Raw genomic sequence first — 16,637 nt, forward strand, 5'->3', positions numbered from 1 at the left:
TGCGTTCCAAGGTCAAAGAATCCCCTTTTGCAACCTTTTGACAAGCAAAGTGGGGGGAGAGCCAGATTCACTTAACAACTGAGTTGCTAACTTATCAACGGCAGTGATTCACTTAACAACTGCGGCTAGGAAGGTCGTGAAATGGGGCAAAACTCACTTAACCAATGTCTCACATAACAGAAATTTTGGGCTCAGTTCTGGTTATAAGTCGAGGACTGTCTGTACTGTGCTCTTTCTGGGCTTCTTTCCCAGGAGAGAGCTGCGTAGAAAAATACCAAAAAAGAAAGAAAAAGGGTGGGGGTGGGTGGAGAGAGCAAAAAGAAAGGAAGAACGAACAGCTCTTGCTCCCCATTGTGGGGGGCCCAGCAAACTAAAGCTGGGCTACCGACGCCGCCGAGAAACAGGGAGCCCCCGGGGGTCTTATCCTGGTGCCTTTGCCTCGTTAGCACCGGCGGAAGCTCGGTGCGTCGTTGAGAACCTCACGGGGCAATTTTTGCCCGGCATCCACCCTGAGGGGAGGAGAGGGCGCCGAGAGAGGGAGGGGCGGGCCGAGTAGTAACTCCTCCCCCATCGCCTCGAGAGCGGAGGCCCCGCCTCTTCCCTCAAGCGCCCCCCCGCCGGTCTCCTCAGGCCGGGAAAAGGGCGGTTTGGCTTCTGCCCATCCCCCCCGCATTTCAGAACCACACAGGAGACCTCCAGCCTCTTGGTTGCCGCACTTTCCCCGCGTAAGATGGCGGCGGTGGCGACACTAGTCAACCCGAGCCATTTTAACGCCCCTAAAAGCGCGGGGATTGGGGGAAGAGAGACAACAGGAAAGAACGCTCTCCCCATGCGCCTTCTTCCAAGCGGCCCCAAAGTGCGAAAGCGGGCAAAGAAAGACCGATTCTCTCTCTTCCCCCCGCCCCCAACATTCACCACAAATTACATCTTTCAACTCAGCCACTCTCCGTAGGCGGGATATTCGATTACCAGCGCGGCTTCGCTTCTTTTCCTCACAACCCCCCTCCCCCCACCGGGAAATAATAAAAGGAATAATCATTGGCAGGCTTCCCAGCCCCCGCCCCAACACCACCACACCGGAGCCGGGAATCGTAGTCCCGCCCCTTGGATGTCCTCCCGTTGAAAGGGAGTTGATTGCAGCGCGCGCTGAGGCGGCTGTGCCGGGCGAGCGCGTTGCTCTCCAAGCCGCGTGCAGTCCAACTGTTCCTCAGGAACACACGCGCTCCTCCTCCTCCTCTCCTCCTCCACACGCAGATGTACTGAAGAAAACCCACATTAATTCCACCCCCCCTTCTGTCTCTCCCTCTCTCTTTCTCTATCGCTGCCCCCCGCCCGTGTAAGATTCAACTCCCAATCCCCTTCTTCAGCCCGACGGGAGGGAGGGGGGGGGGAAGAGGACTTATCATTCATACTGAAAGCCCCGCCTCTTCCGGGCCTGTGAGGTTGGGCCACCGCCTCCTCTCCTCCTCTCGCTCTCTCGTTCGCTCTCTCCCTTTTGTGAGTTATAGCAACCGTTGCCTTGTGAATCAAGCGCCATAGTCACCGTAGTCCTGGCGACTGTTACCCATCAACAACAACGGCTCCTTTCCTCCTTCACCACCATCACCACCTCCTCCTGCTGCTGCTGCTGCTCCTCCTCACCCCCAGCCTCACCCCCATCCTCATCATCACCCACAACAACAACCTCCAGCAGCAAGAGCAACACCATCACCACTACCACAGCCCTCCACAGCCCAGGTGAATATGATTGTAATGTGCAACCCCCCCCCCACCTTCCTTTTTTTTTTTCTTTCTCCCCCCATCGAGAAACCGGCCTGCAGTTGCTCCATTGAGCTGAATCACTGAATGTGGTGCAAAGCGGGGAAAACTGTAATGTGTCTTATGTGTGAGACTGTATGTGTGTGTGATTCCTCCCCCGGCCTGTTTTGTGCTTTCTTTATATATCCCCTCTTCCCCCTCCTTTCTTCTCTGATAGTGGCTGTAGTGAATTGGTGGAGTTGAAATGGGAAAGTGGATATGGTTTGCACTGGGGGTGGTGGTGGTTTAAGAATGGAAAGGAAATTGGATGTGAAGTGGGGGGGGGGGAGCTCCCTCATGATCCTCATAAGGAGTCTGGAGAGGAGTGGGGGGTATTTTTTGTTCGTTTTAATGTGCCTCATATTCTTATTTTTAGGGAGTTAATGGATGAGGGGGAAATAAGGTGGCTGTCCATGCTCTGGGTAGTTCCATGCTTTAACTTGGAAATTGGGGGTTTGATATATTAAGATGTAGGGGCTTGGAACTTGTGTGTGGGCCTTGGACTCCCAACTGGGGATTGGGTAGCTTGTGAACTTTTCTTCTTCTTCTTTTTTATTGTGTGTGTTTCTGATCATCCTCACCCTACTTGCTTTTTAACCTTTTCAGTACTTTATTATGAGCAGGTTGTTTCCGAAATATTGACGTTAGCTTGATCATTCATAGGCAATTATCTTTGTGGTGCAGATCTTTCTCTTGTTCATTAAACACTGCAATACCACACAATGTTGATTTGAAAGACGTAAGAGAAATATTTGAGAAATTCATGAGGTGTGATTTAATTCAAATTTAATGCATGTGTATAATTTCAATTTGTTACGATTCTTCCTAGATTAAGCTTGGGGTAAAAGCTGCAAGTAATCTTTCTTGTCTGAAAATTATGTTTATTAAGGATATTTTGTATATGAAATGAAAAGAAACAAGAAAGTGGTAGGAAAAAATTATCCAGATACCGTCTTAATTATTGTAGCTTTTATATATATTAATTACTCTTGTGTCTTTTTATTTTTCTTAAATGCTGAAATGGAAATCAAATTGATCATAAAGAATTACAAATCTTGTGAATTGGAATATGTGAATGCTTAATCATCACTGTAGTTGGTAATTATGACTTGTAGGTTTGTACCAGGAGCATATGGTAATTGTTTGCTCTTCCTGGACAAAAGGTAATATTTCTTATACACCTCAGTGGGACAAGTTGTTGACACTCAGTTACTTTGCACCTGACCCACCTCTGCTCCAGGTTTTTAACATGGTATTGAAACATTTCTCAATTACTAATGCTGATCATCGGAGTTCATATTTTATTTAGAATGCAACCCAAATGTCTTGCTGCTCACTTTTAAAAAAAAATATTGTGATTTTTGAAAGAGATCCTAAGTTTCCTAATTACATTCTATTAATTTGACTACTACTTATAAAAGAGACTGTTTTATCTGTAAATATTTTTTCACAGTTGTGAAATCTGTATTGAATAGAATGTTACTTTTAACAATGCCAACAAAATTATATTGATTTATCTGATAGAACAACCCCTGAAGAGTCTATCAGGGTATATTATTTCTTAGATGTCAGTTGCAAAGCAGGTTAGGTGATTATTAAGATTTTGGGCTGTTTTCTGAATAAGACATGTATTGTGTCATTTTAGTTCATGAACTTATTACAGTATATATGTGTACCTATGTGCATTTATATACAAACACACATATATGAAGGGTATATTATAACATTCTAAAAACTACTGTAAAAACCAGAAATGGATGGATTATTCTTTCATTAGGTATGTACATTGCAAATTATGTTATATACAGAATATAAATTAATTATTGCTTCTGTTTGGATTTTTATTACAGTAATGGCAGTTTTCTGCTTCCTTTTGTTGGCTGCATTCACCTGTTGTCTTACTTTAAACTAAAATTTGTAATTTATAAACTTAGAAAAAATAGTATTATTTTTCTAGCTGTATCGTTTCTAATCACTAAGATTACAATGTCCCATAGACTCAAAGCCAGAATATGTCATTTAGTGTAATAAAGTATGACCATTGCGATATGGTGCAGACTTACAATGCAAATATTGAACCTTTTTCTGATCCACAACAGTGATCAACTAATCAGCTTGTTATGGTTTTTTCTTTCGTATCTTAAAATGACAGATTCCATGGCATTACTTTTTAAGCTTTCACAGGACTACTTTGGTTAATAGTAGTGTACATATTAAATTTCTTTCTAGAAAAGCTAACTTTAAAGGTATCACAATTAGCTATTTCCTAGGTAAGAAAACAGATTATGTTCTGATAATAATCTAAAATATTGAGAAAAGATTCTTTGAGTAGTTCAGAAGGTAAATTAGTAAGTTTGTTGAGATGGGAACTCCATATCTTTTCTTATTTGACTTATTAAATAATATAATAAAAGTATATTTCCTTTGTTGACATATCTCACTGAACCACAGGAGGAAGATGGGATGTCAAATTAAAAACCACCAATGCTAATTAATGTAATATTTTCATGTTACATAACTGGACCTTTGCAAATTGGGCTTTCCTTTGCCTTGCATTCCAAGTCTCAGAGTTTGGGGGAGGCATAACTGGGGAGCTGCAGAGGAAGAATGTATACTGTCTGTGATTTCCAGTGTGCTAAAGGATGGGCAGATACATCCCCAAATCAATAAGATTTTTTTCTCATTATGATTCCTGATATACTATATTATGCTTAGCATTCTGTTTAATGTGTCTCAAAAATTCAGGGCACTGTTTTCTGAATGAATTAATTTCAAAGATAAAGCCTTCATTTGTATTATTCTTGGTTGTTTTTTTTTTACTCCAATTGTATCCCAGGTGCCCCCTCCAATATTTTAGTTAAATTCAATCATTACCTCAAGTATCCATCATTCATCTGAGGCACACACCTACTTAAATATGTGAAGGAAATTCCTTTCTAGATAAATGGTGATGACTTTATATGTATTTTAGAGAGATTTAGATTGTTTACTAGTGTGACTTTATGCTGAGAGTTGAATGCCTTCTGGTTATCTATGCAGGGAGTGGGTAAAGTTTTATTTGGAGACTGTTACAAACTGCATCCAGTAATGTACAATGTAGCCTACTGCAATCATGCCCACCTCCCTTCTGAGGCCTGGACACATTTAAGAACATTCTTTTTATTGGATACTTTCTTTTTCAAATTATATATTTATACAAGGATCTCAGTCTGTGTTTATCATGTTTCAACACCCAACTGGTATCTTTATTTAGCACTCTACAGACAACTTACGTTTGTGGTAGACAGCATCATTTCCCCTAGCATCCATCATATCTGGAGAAGATGAAAAAGATTTGAATAGTTTACTCAATTGCTTTTCATTGCTATGATGAAGATCAAGTGGATACAGTGGCTCATTTTATTTGAGGTCAATCAATCAATCAATCAGAATAGAGCTGGAAGAGACCTTGGAGTTTTGTAATCCAGCCCTCTGCTCGAGCAGGAGACCTATAGTATTTCAGACAAGTGACTTGTCCAGTCTTTCTTAAAACCCCACAATGATGATGCACCCACAACTTCTGAAGACAAGCTGTTCCACTGATTAATTGTCCTCACTGTTAGAAAGTTTCTCCTTAATTTCAGGTTGCTGCCATGCCCTTGAGAAGATGGCTGGATCTTACTTATTTGGAGGTTTCTTGCTCTTTTCTTATAAGTAACATACAATTGTTTTTTTAAAAAAACCATGCTTATAATTGATGGCTAAGGGCTTAATGGAGTAGGATACATACCCTTAATGCAGAACATTGAAATTTAGGTATCCTATCTATGGGAGCCTCATGCTTCTCCTGAGGGCTGTTCCGAGCATCCAGGCATGGGAAGTGCTCCGCCTGTCATTGGATAGGCTGAGCTGATTTCTGAGGACACTCCTACTTGAAGCTCCTCCTTAGTGTCCCCAGTTTTTAGCTCAGCCTTCATTCGGGCTAGAAGCATTTCTCAGGCTAGGATCCTCAGAAAGAGAAGAAAACCTTTCAAACAAACAACTAAGGAAAAATGATGGAATTTTTTTTTTAAGCTGAAAAAACTATATAGAGTTACTATACATCTCCAAATGGACCTTGAACTTAAAACTCAAAAACAATAGAAAAAGTTCAATCCCAAAAAAATATTAAACAGAAAAATATTCTAAGAACTCCCCAAATGTCCAGCTTCCATGCCTAATCAACTAACTACCACTTTGATAACTTTAGTTGAGACTAATCCTGGAGATATTTTTCGCCCCATCAAATATATGCATGTGGTGCACTTGTCGGTGTGCACATGTGTGTATGTTCATTGATCAGAGCTTACATTCCAAAAGGAGTACTAAAATTTAAAGTATTAATTGGAAGTATCCTTACTAATTAAGGATACTTAATTAAAAGTGATTATGTGCGAAATAATTGAAAAAGTAATATATGTATCATTCAAACCTGTTCCAGCAGAAACTGTAAAAAAGGGGGAGAGAGAAAAGAGAATGGAAATAAAGTAAATGGAAGCAATGCTGGAGAAAGAAAAAAGGAGGAAAGTGTAGAAAGGGGATAAAATGTAACAGAATTAGGATGGAGAAAAGACCATGGAAAAAGAAACTTTGAAAAGTTCAAAAGGTTAATGTATTGGGCTTAGCAAGTATAAAGCTCTTGAATGCTTATTCTGAAATAAGTTGTACTGAGTGTAATGGTGTGGTCTCTTATTCTGGAGCATAATGAAGGATTTCTGAGCCCCTTAAATTTTGCTCTTGTGTTCAATCTTGCAGCTTTCTTTTGCATTTTTTCCAAACTCTGTACCCTTTTCCCCCTTGGATTTGGACTAAAGTAACTATTATATTTGTCAGCCAGAAGAATAGAAATGTCTTCCAAAATGTTTAGCAGTAGAACAGCACCAATATGTGAAAGTACAACTCATAGAAGAGACTTGCTCTTATTCTAGACAGGACATGGAATAATAATAGATTGAGGCTATACTGAATGTTAGGAAGTTTTTCCCCCTAACAATAAGAGGGATTTCATAGTAGAATCAATGATTCAGAGATGTGGTTCCCTCCTCTTCATTGAATGTGTTCCGATGGAGGTTGGAGACCTCAATTACACTTTCCAATCCAAAGATTGTAATTGTTTTATTGAGATAACAGTGGCTATCCCCTCAAGCATTATGATAGGGTGAGGCTCCATGCCATGACTTTGTTTTTTTTTTTTAATATATTGGGCATTGTTGGTTTGGGACTCTGGATTTTTTGGGAGGTTGTTTTTATTGTTTTCTAAATTACTCTCAAAAGATGGGAAGTGATCTTAAATAAATATTTTAAATAAATAAGCATAGAAGCTTAGGTTTCTCATTCTTGTCAAATCATGAAATCTTACAACAGTATTCCCATTCAAGGGAAGAGCAGAAGAGAACACTGAACACCCCTTATGTCTTGCTCTCTAGTGTAGAGTGTGACTTGTTGCAGTTAAGTAGTAGAGGAAAAGAAACAGCTGCTTTTGTTTTTGCTTCACTAAATGGAAGAAAAATATATAGGCCCTATGTATAAAAGAGGCTCTCTCCACTGATTCGACATATTATTCTACAATACTTGCTGTCAATGGGCAAAAGCAATGGTGGTGGCTTTTCCCATATTCCTGCCTACATTATGGCCACTTGTTTAAGTTGCAGCTGGATGTTTCCACATCCTGCTAATCCTCTCCTTTTGGTTAATATAGGTTCCCATTTGACAAATGTAAGCTAACTTTTCCATTCAAAGCTTAATTAATGGGAGGTGAGGGATTCATCTTTCTTTTAGTTAATACCATATATATATGATTTGGATATCATATACATCATATACATATAAATCATATACATATATATATGATTTGGATCTAAATTATGAACTGACAGCATGTTCCCAAGGAGGGCATTGCTCATAGAAATGGAAAATACCCCTGGGAAACTCATGCTGCTTTTACTTGCATCGGCTATAAGAATTCTCTGAATTGTGTACCTACAATTATCAGTGGAAATTGTAGAAAATAAAGAATGAAAATATAAGTTGTAAGAATACAGGATAAGAGGGGTGTGTGTGTGTGTGTAAGAGGCCTCATTTACTTTACATTACTTTGCATGAACTAATGTTAAGAACTCTAGCAGGGCATTACTTTTCAGAATGCATTATTGTTGATGAAAGGATATTTTAAATTATGCTTGGATCATTTTCAAAAGATACTTAACCCATTTCTTAAATATCACAAAGAAAGAAAAAAAATTCAGGATTCCTAGGTATCTTCTTTCATTACTGAACTGTTTTCCTGGTATAAATCTAAGTCCCATCTTCCCATCTGTCATTTTTGTTGAAATTTATGCCATGATCTTTTACCTATCTTCCAAACTTGGAGCAAGCTAAAGATACCATTGTGCACAGATATAAGGGGAAAACCTGATGGTATTAATGTAGAGTTCAGTATGTCTTTTCAATTCTTAGAATTCTCTGTTAAGAAAAGGACCATGATTGTAAACAAAAAAAATCTGTATACTTAAAGAACAACAGTCTTTAGCAGCACTGTCTGAGGTATAATGGCTGTATGTCTATACTGAACTCTAGACAGGTAGTTCTTGCTTAGCATCTGCCTTGTTTAGTGACTGCTCACAATTATAACATTGATGAAAAGGTAACTTTATGACCAGTCCTTACATTTACAATCTTCTCAAGTCTGTAAAGTAAAAAAAATAAAAAAGTTGAAGTAAGACCATAAGCACAGTTGTGGTTTTTACTTAGTGACCACTTTGCTAAATAACTGAGTTGCTGGTCCCCATTGTGGTAGCTAAACGAGGGCCACCTGTGGTGGATATTTGAATGCTTTTTAAGGGTTGAAGAACGTTTTGAATGGTATGGTATGTTGGTATGTAGTGTTTTGTCTTTATAGAAGGGAATCAGTATCATGCTTAAAACTATATTGTACTACAACACTGTATTCTGTTTTCATACATTCTGGGTTGCTTTTAAGGAGGTACACAGCAGAAATTGATTTGTAGGCAGAGTGGACTTTGCTGACAAAGACTAATCAGGTTAAATTTGAGTTTGTTGTTATGATATTTCTTCTGAGATATCTTCTATTTTCTTAAAGTACTTTGGTATCTTTTTAAAATGTTATTTGTTTCTATACTTTGTATATTACCAATGATCAATCAGCCAAACATTTGTCAATACAATTGCCAAGAGTTGGGTATGACTCACTTGCACCTAACTGTTCTTACACACTCACACTACGCAGGCTACCCATTTTTAAAATGTGTGCAAATTTGAGTATGCAACTACAAAAAGTGTGATGAAGTTTTTTCTTAAATACATCTGGTTCACCACCTTATTAAAACCATGGATTTTTTTTGTGTGGATTGGAGCAAAAGGATTGATATCACCATTGCCTGTGAGTTGGCCAATTGGGGGCTCTTTTCATGACCCCATGAAGTTGCCCACTGTGATACCCATTAATCTACTTGTGATAGCCCCCCATGAAGTTGCCCACTGTGATACCCATTAATCTACTTGTGATAGCCCACTTTCAAACTGCTGGTTGGCAGGAGCTGGAACATGTGATGGGAGCTCATCCCACCCTACGGCAGTGATGGGTCTTGAATGTGAGCCTGCCCAGTCCAACCTTGTGAGCCACAATGCTTCTCAAAACTATGGATTGTAGGTATTGATACTGTTTTGATTAGATTTAAATATATTTTTTGTACTTAAAAAGGATAAATTAAAAAAAAATTGATTATTTTTGTAATAAAAATTAGAGGATTTTTTTAAATTTAAAGACTCTAATTCTAAAAATCTACCATATTACAGTATTTAAATAGGATAGGAAATATATATTATTCATTCAGTGTAGCCTAATGTTAGCAAGGTATTACAGGCATTTTTAGACATGCTGCTAAATTGTTTACATGCTCTTATTTTATTTGGCCACTGTTAAGATTTTCTTCTTCTCCAGCATGTATTTAAATGCACATCTCTAATTTGTCTAGAACTATCTTATACAACCTGTCACTTCTAAATATATTGAAGCTAAAATTTCTGAACTGCATGCTCCCTATTTGATGGGTTAATTTGTTTTGGTCTGTGTGGATTGAAAATTAAATGTTTTTAACCTGGGCATATTTTATGTTATTTTTTATTTTATGCACTGCCTAGAGTAACTTTTATGAGATGGGTGGCTATATAAATGGTTTAAATAAATACATTAAATAAATAAATATTTTGAAACTTGTAATGCAACACATCTAAAGGTTACCAGGTTAGGGAAGATTGATGGACACAGAAAAGTATGCTCCATTCAGTTGTGTATAAATATATTCATACTTGAACATGTAAGGAGATTTCTTATTTTTGTATCTTTAAAACATTCATATGCTTTACATTTCAAAATATCATTGTCTCAACAGTTTATATTAATCTTTATGACAATGATTTTGACCTTTTCCCTAGTTTTGTAGTCAATCTAATGGTCTTGATAATATCTTGGATAATGAGAGAAATAAACATACGGTTTGCAAAACATTTTAAACTGACCAATTTTGAATTCAAAGCATCCCACTTTTAGGGCAGAATGCCCATTTTCAATTGTGTTTTGAGTTTTAAAGGAACTCTTTCAGCCCTTTTTACAGTATTTACATAGTTTGTTAATTGAAACAGCTGAGATGGATGCTTCAGGTTCAAAATGGGTTATTTCCAGTTCATTTTGCATATATCCAAATTTTGCATATATCCAAAGCTGTGCATTAAAAGCAAAAGTATTTGAAATTTGTGATATTGTTTATCTTTTAAATAATCTGAATTCTTGTCTTTTCAATAAATTTTAACTTTGTATGTTGTGCTTAAAGTGCAAGCTGAGCCTGCTAAAAGCTATTAAACTTTACAGCTAGATTGCAGTGCCAGTTTACAAATTTTTTAAATCTGATTGTCACAGCAGCTGAAGTTTAGTGAAAAAAGCCACAATGAATAAAGATCTCCCTGCCTAAAATATATGAGGTGCTCTGATTAATTTTTTTTCTAGCTACATATTAAGAGGGCCAGTAATTAGAATCTATTTCAGAAAACTCTTCATGTAGTCAATGCAAAAGTACTACCCTACGCACTAAAGAATTATAAAAATACAACACTGAATATGTTTGAAAGAACAGGAACAGCAATATTAATGTGTGGATTAGAGCAAATGAAGAATCAGGATATCTTTGTAAAAATGTAAAAAAGATTATCACTAATAAAACCACATATTCCAATTTAATTTTTCTATCCCCAGCTAATAAAACTATTGCAGCAGTATATGTAAGCATAAATTTAGGATTGGAGAGGAGCTTTTACAGCAATCTGTATTAGTATGAAACAAAACAGCACACGTCCTTCAAAAGACTTTAAAAATTATAATTTAGAAGAAATTGTTCTGCATTTAAGTTGACAGATTGTGAGTGAATGTTGATACTACAGTGAACTAAAGCAAACTTTCATTTAAATGTCAGTGTGCGTTTTTAAAATTCAAGTTCCATGTCAAAGGAATTGAAGCTTATATAAAGAACCCCAAATGCATGTTTCAATTATCAATAGAACAATTAGTCTTGTTTAAACATAATGGGGGAAACCTACTGAAAACTGCATGTTTGCATTTAAGATGCATATTTTCCAGCATATACAGTCATTGATAGATGGCTTTGTTTGTAGCATTTAAGCAACAGAGTTGTGAACAGTATTTGTACAAGTGTTCCCAGGTGCAGTTTAGCTCTGTAGTTTGAAAATCAGGATTATATGGAAAGATTCTCGTTTTCTTCAGCCTGTGAGGACAGATGGCTGCTTTAAACAGGTGTTACTTTTATTTCTTGTGTTGGGATTTCCAGTGGCTCACAAAAGGGCCATCCAAAGCATATGGCTTCTTCTATATTTTTCAGCAGCAAAACATAAGTTTATGTGTTTCTTTTCTTTATGTTCTTCTCTCCTCAGAGCATTTTACTCCAAATTGAATATTTTATTAATCTAAAACCTCATGGTACATTTTTATCTCTTCCTAATCCTTTTAGGGGAAATTTTTAAATGAAAAGGATTGCTTTTTTTGGAGTGGGGATAGAGCAGAATTTATTTAATAGAGTTTCAATTTGTATACATAAAAAGTAATTCAAATAAACTGCTTATTAAGTAACAGTTGCATCTCTTATTAGCATTTATTTCTATATAAAATAATTTAAAAACCTGTTTTAATGTTCTAGATTTAATTATTTTGGAATAAGAACATTATTTTAAAAAAAGTTTCTAAGATAGTAGTTGAAGTTGGTTATTTTGTCTCTACTGCTTTCAGTGATTAAAGTCCCATTATATTAGGTATACTTCTGCATGATAGATAGCCCACTTGACACAGTTGTGAATCTGCAGGGACTTATTTTTAGAATCAGCAGTTTCAATTTATTAAAAAAATCTTGTAATTTATCCTATAGTAGCTTTAGATGAGGCTGAAGAAAAATGACTAAATACATATAAAAGGAGTAAATTGTATTGGCTCCATATACCAGTATAACAAGCAGCTGGAAAATTGTAGCCTGTTTTTAAGTTGTCATTGATATTGCAGACTTTGCTTAGAGAAGACAGGCTAACATGAATGTGATAATATAATAACTAACTCTAGTTTGTAATACAGTACATGATTTCTTTGTCCTATAGTTTATATAACTCAGACAACAAATAACTTTTGGACCTTTCTATATATACTTCTTGGATAAAAATGTATTTTTTCAGGAAGATGTTCAGTGATTTGCTTAAATATTTTTATGGGAGAATTTCAGTTCACTTCTACATGAATTTATGCAAATTGTCTCATTTAAATGGGATATACTTCTAAATACGGATAGTCCTCGACTTACATTCATAATATAGCATGGAATTTCAGTCAGAGGTCGTTGTGGTTGTAAGTTGAGGCACCATGTGACCAGGCTTGATTTTATGATCATTTTAACTGGTTGTTAAGCAAATCACATGGGGTTAAGTGAGCAATATGATTGTTAAGCAAATCCAACATATCCAATGTATTTTGCTGTTTTAGTTGGAAAATGGTAAAGTCGCAAATCATGGTCACTTGACTTTAGGATATTGTAAAACCAGTCGTAAATGTGAGCCAGGTGCCAAGCATCTGCAAGCATCATACGATCAGCCATGTGTACAGCAGCTATAGCTTTGAGGACAGCTTGTAAGTAGGTTTTTTGAAGTCCATAGTAACTATGAACAGTTGCTAAGCTACTGGTTATTAAGCAAGGTCTACCTGTAAAAATTGTGTAAGGTTGTAGCATTTATACTAGTTATAACTGTTCTATTCTCTTAATTTATGTTTAATTTTGATTGAGTGGTGGCATATTAGAATTGGTTCTTATGTGAACGTTCATCTCTACTGTAATGTAATTGTGCTTTTGATGTCCGTGAATTTATATATGACTATGCACTATATAATTCCCCATGAAAGAGCTGATCTGATGCAAATTTTGCTTTTTTCCCTTTTCCAAAATGGATCAAATAGGTGATTATCTTGATTTTAAATCTCTGCCTAGAAATATGCCTCCGTAATTCTTCAATATTATAAACATGCTTGAAATTATAGCAAAGTAGTCAGATTGTATACTTCAGTCATGCCAGCTCTTGCATGGGGAATTATTTTACTTACATCGTGATTCGTAGGCAAAATGAAAAGCACGATTATTGTATTGTAATAGGAATGAAGGTTCATGTAAGAACTATTTCTAATATACTACCACTCATTAATCAAAATTAAACTTTCGTTACCTTCCCTTAATCGTGATTATAAGGCATAAATCAAAATGTAGGATGGAAATGCCATTATGATATAACTGAAATCCATTGTACACTCATTCATATACAATCAGCACGCCAGCAGCCAAGAAAACACCATAGCAATAGCACTGACATATATATGCAGCTCCACAGTGCTTTACAGCACTCTCTGAGCGTCTTATATATGTCAGCATATTGCCCCCAGCAATCTGGGTCCTCATTTTACCAATCTCAGAAGGATGGAAGGCTAAGTCAACTTGAGCCTGTCAGGATCACACTCCAGGTTGTGGGCAGAATTAGCCTGCAATATTGCATTCTAACCAATGTGCCACCGGGCCTCCATGCTTTTCTCATATGAGTAATTCAGTTTGGGAGACAAAACAGCAGAGAATTGCAGGTTTATAATTTCTCAGCAGCCCAACCAAGTCATAATCTGCCTATTTTGACAGGAAAAAAGAAATGCTGGGTTTCCATTCTAGTTATAATAGTCATTAGTTTGCTTATAAGACCAGCATAAAGTACCTATAAAAATGGTAGGTTAAAAAGAAAGATTCAAAACTTGCTATGGTAATGAAAAATTCCTCCAGAATCTAGAGCAGAAAGAGCAGCCTGTGGGTTGAATTTAGCTTTGAATCCTGCTTAATTCATGCCACTGAATTTTTATGGTGCAGTTATGAAAAATTAATGGTATAGTTTCTTGCTTTTTTGAAACAGAAGAAAATAAACCTATGATGTGGATCCTACAATAGACTTAATGCCTAATTTAATCAACTGAAAGGACTTCAACCACTTTACATATTTATTTTCTTCTACTATTACAGGAATTTCTAACCAGTCATTTAGAATAACGATTATATCAATGTATACAGTTTTAAAAATACTAGGATTTCCCCCACAAAACAGCTAATGATGACAGCTCAGAGATGGGAAGCAAGATTCCAGCCAAGCAAGTTTCAGGAATGGTTTTGTTAGCTTTCTTATACTTTCCTCCTTAGGAATTTTTTGGGAAAAACAGTCTGGCTGAGCAGGCTCCTATGTCACTTCTGTCTTCCAAGAATCCTTCTTTCAAGACAGTTAATACGGTTATGGCTCTGTGGGGACTGGAAAGAGTCTCCTGAAGTAGTTTTATGATATGGACTTCTCTGAGCTTCCTTCCTTTCTCTGGCCTCACCTACGGATGTCTCCTCCAATGAAATATGGCTTCCAATTAGGAAAAGTTGGTCCAAATTGACTACATAGCACAAAAATATTTGTATTCCTGTCCATGTGAAAGAGATAAAGCATGTTCCAAGGTATATGATCCAATGTTCAATGTTTCTCTATGTAGATTAGTTCCTTAATTAAAAAAAAGGGGGTGGGGCTTTTCCCAGCAGAATTGAGTTCTCTCCTTTGATTCTGATGTATCAGGAGAATGGGCTGGAAAATACAGCACACACACACACACACACACACACACAAGCAGAATATGATGGTAAATCAATACATTTTTAAGTGATGGAGGATTGAGAGTATTTATTTACAGTACGTATAATCTGCCCCTGAAGGATTCAGCAAACAACAACCCAGAACATAAAAATAACCAGAAAACCACTTATCAAAATGCCTAAGAAAAATAAAATGCCTAAGAAAAATGGCTTCAGTCAGATCATCTGGGGCCGAAGTCTCACTGAAAAAAATGTAGATTTTACTTGTCTGCACGTGAGGGTGACAAGTTTTTCAAAGGCAGGATGATCCTAGTATGGGAGCTTTGATGGAAAGGGCCTTTAGATAATTAAGTAAAAGTGAAGAAGGTTTACTGAACTACAGTAACAATCTAACTCGAGACTCTCCATTCCCAGGGGCTGGAAAGACACTTGAGGAAAGAAGTGCCTACTCTACATATACCAGACCAAATATCCTGAGAAGAGGTGCATTTTTGTCCTCCTGCTTGCAGAAGTTGCAGGGCTTCTTCCTCTTTACATTGCTTGATGAAGATACTGAGCAAGGGGATTTTGTACCTTAGGGACAAGCAGCATCAAGAAGATCATTTAAACCCATTATCTGTGCGCTAGTATGCCTTATCACTTAGTTTTATTAACACCGCCCCCCTTCCCTGCCAAGAGCTGTTTATGCATTGCAGTGGCAGCTTGGCCTGCTTCAGGGCGGGAATCTTACTGTTAGCTAGCAACATAGTTTGCCTGGTGCTGCCAATAATCGTAAAGACTATTGTGCTATGCCACAGAATTGTTCCCAGTATTGATTTAAAGCAGAGAACTTAAACTTTTTTCATCTCATGGCACAAATTTCATAAATTGGATTTCCGGGTGGTGAAACTGAAAATTCTGTGATATCACTGGTTACATGAGGAAGTAGTCCATTCCTGGTGATGTCATGGGAGGTGAGTTTCTGATTGATGCGGCACACCTGTGGACATTTCACAGCACAGCAATATGCTACAGCACAGAGGTTGAAAGCCATTGATTTAGAGTTTCTTCCCCTGTTAACCCATGCCTTGCAATGGTTACAGCAGGAATATCCAAGATAAACCTGGAGTGCATACTTGCCATGGTGTTCTTACTTCATTGGAGAGGTGTGGCCTGTTGGTCTTTTTCAACACCACCATGGCCAGCTATGGAATGATATTTAGGAACTTTCTAGTTTAAAGGTTGCTAATATAGGCAATTAGGTTGTCTGGGTTAGCAGTCAGCAATGATGGCAATCAAATTGTTTATAACTTGCCCATATTTTGTACAACTCAAAGAATATCATGCACCAGGCTCCTATTTTCTCCACAACAACCTGAGTAGAGCTAAAAGTTACTCATAGTTCATTTCAATTCACAGTCTCTTAGTTTCTAGCACAGTGCCTTAATTGTTACACTCGATTGCCTCTCACCATCTCCTGTACTTGCACTGGGGAAGCTGGTCCTGAGCACCTAGTCTTGCTTTATCCATGAAGAGGGGCAACACAGAAAAAGACACTCATTCTCTTGACTGGGAGATCTTGCCTAGACCTTGATGGAATTTCTCTTCCCAATAAATTAAGAGTCTGGT

General features: G+C 37.3%; 1 protein-coding gene across 4 annotated transcripts in view; it reads left to right on the forward strand.

The window, feature by feature from the left end:
• The window catches only part of RFX3 (regulatory factor X3), a 176,116-nt gene that overhangs the window by 1,529 nt on the left and 157,950 nt on the right, over positions 1-16,637 (forward strand). For 2 of the 4 annotated variants that reach the window (XM_087957765.1, XM_087957767.1), the window contains exon 1: positions 1,452-1,737. The exons of 1 other annotated variant lie outside the window; for it this stretch is intronic. The gene's annotated coding sequence lies outside the window, so the exon portion shown is untranslated. Of the gene's footprint in view, positions 1-1,426; positions 1,738-16,637 lie in introns of those variants that run through there. One more of the 4 variants, XM_026671675.2, reaches the window with a different exon arrangement.

This window comes from Notechis scutatus, chromosome 2, assembly GCF_049901735.1.
Source record: "Notechis scutatus isolate UNSWTSFEM ecotype Mainland chromosome 2, rNotScu1.2, whole genome shotgun sequence".
NCBI classification, from domain to species: domain Eukaryota; kingdom Metazoa; phylum Chordata; class Lepidosauria; order Squamata; family Elapidae; genus Notechis; species Notechis scutatus.